The sequence below is a fragment of the Pteropus vampyrus genome, unplaced genomic scaffold (genome assembly GCF_000151845.1).
Source record: "Pteropus vampyrus isolate Shadow unplaced genomic scaffold, Pvam_2.0 Scaffold981, whole genome shotgun sequence".
NCBI classification, from domain to species: Eukaryota; Metazoa; Chordata; class Mammalia; order Chiroptera; family Pteropodidae; genus Pteropus; species Pteropus vampyrus.
The window spans coordinates 4,700-5,483 of record NW_011889762.1 but is presented as its reverse complement, the minus strand read 5'-3'; the positions used below and the strand labels follow the sequence as shown (position 1 = coordinate 5,483).

General features: G+C 64.3%; 1 protein-coding gene across 1 annotated transcript in view; it reads right to left on the bottom strand.

Annotated features, from left to right (window-relative positions):
* The window catches only part of LOC105309991 (putative serine/threonine-protein kinase PRKY), an 18,449-nt gene that overhangs the window by 16,688 nt on the left and 977 nt on the right, over positions 1–784 (bottom strand). The window lies entirely within an intron of this gene.

The window sequence follows — 784 nt, the reverse complement described above, 5'->3', positions numbered from 1 at the left end:
CGACTCGCAGTTCAAAGCTGCTTTTTCTCCTCTCTCTCCAAAGCCAGCGTCACAGTCTTAGCGTCTATGGACGTGGGGCAGTGACGAGAGGCACCGGTCGAAAGTGGGTCGTTTTTCGATCGTCTGAGCACCCAGTGGGTGCAGCCTGCACGGCGCTGCTGCTGCACGTGGGGTGTGAAGACTCGGGCGGGTCTCGCAGACGCCACGGGAGCAGCTGACAGGACAGGGGGGCCTGGGAAGTGCCGGCGAGATGCTTCTGGAACGGGGCGCTTCTCAGCGGTGCCCAGGCTGTCGGCTTCATGGTGTTCGCACGAGGCGTCTTGGAAAACACGGGCCGGCCAAGGTCGCCCAAAAAATGTCGCCGTGTTATCACCCGGCGAGCTCAAGACTCCTTTGTCTGCGTCCGCCAGGCGGACACGAGCTTCGTGCCTGGGGCTCCCTCGTAATGGGAGAGCCGGTTCTGCGTGCTTGGCACGGGGGAGGGGACCACAGAGGTGGCAATTAGTCCGCGTGCACGGCTCCAACGAGGCGGGACCGGGTGAAGATGTGAGCGCCCGCATTCACTGGATCGGTGCGCCCACACACACGCCAACGTTTACGGCCACACCCGTGGCTACGCATGACCCGCACCGTGGTTTCTGCACTGATGCAGGTCGCTGCGGCTGCCAAGGACGACGCCGGGCTGGACGGTAGCTGCCCGCAGCTGCCCGCGTGACCCTGCCCTCCAGGCTGTCCTCAGGCGAGTCCCGCAGTTCGTTTACGGCCAAGGCGGGGACTGACTTTC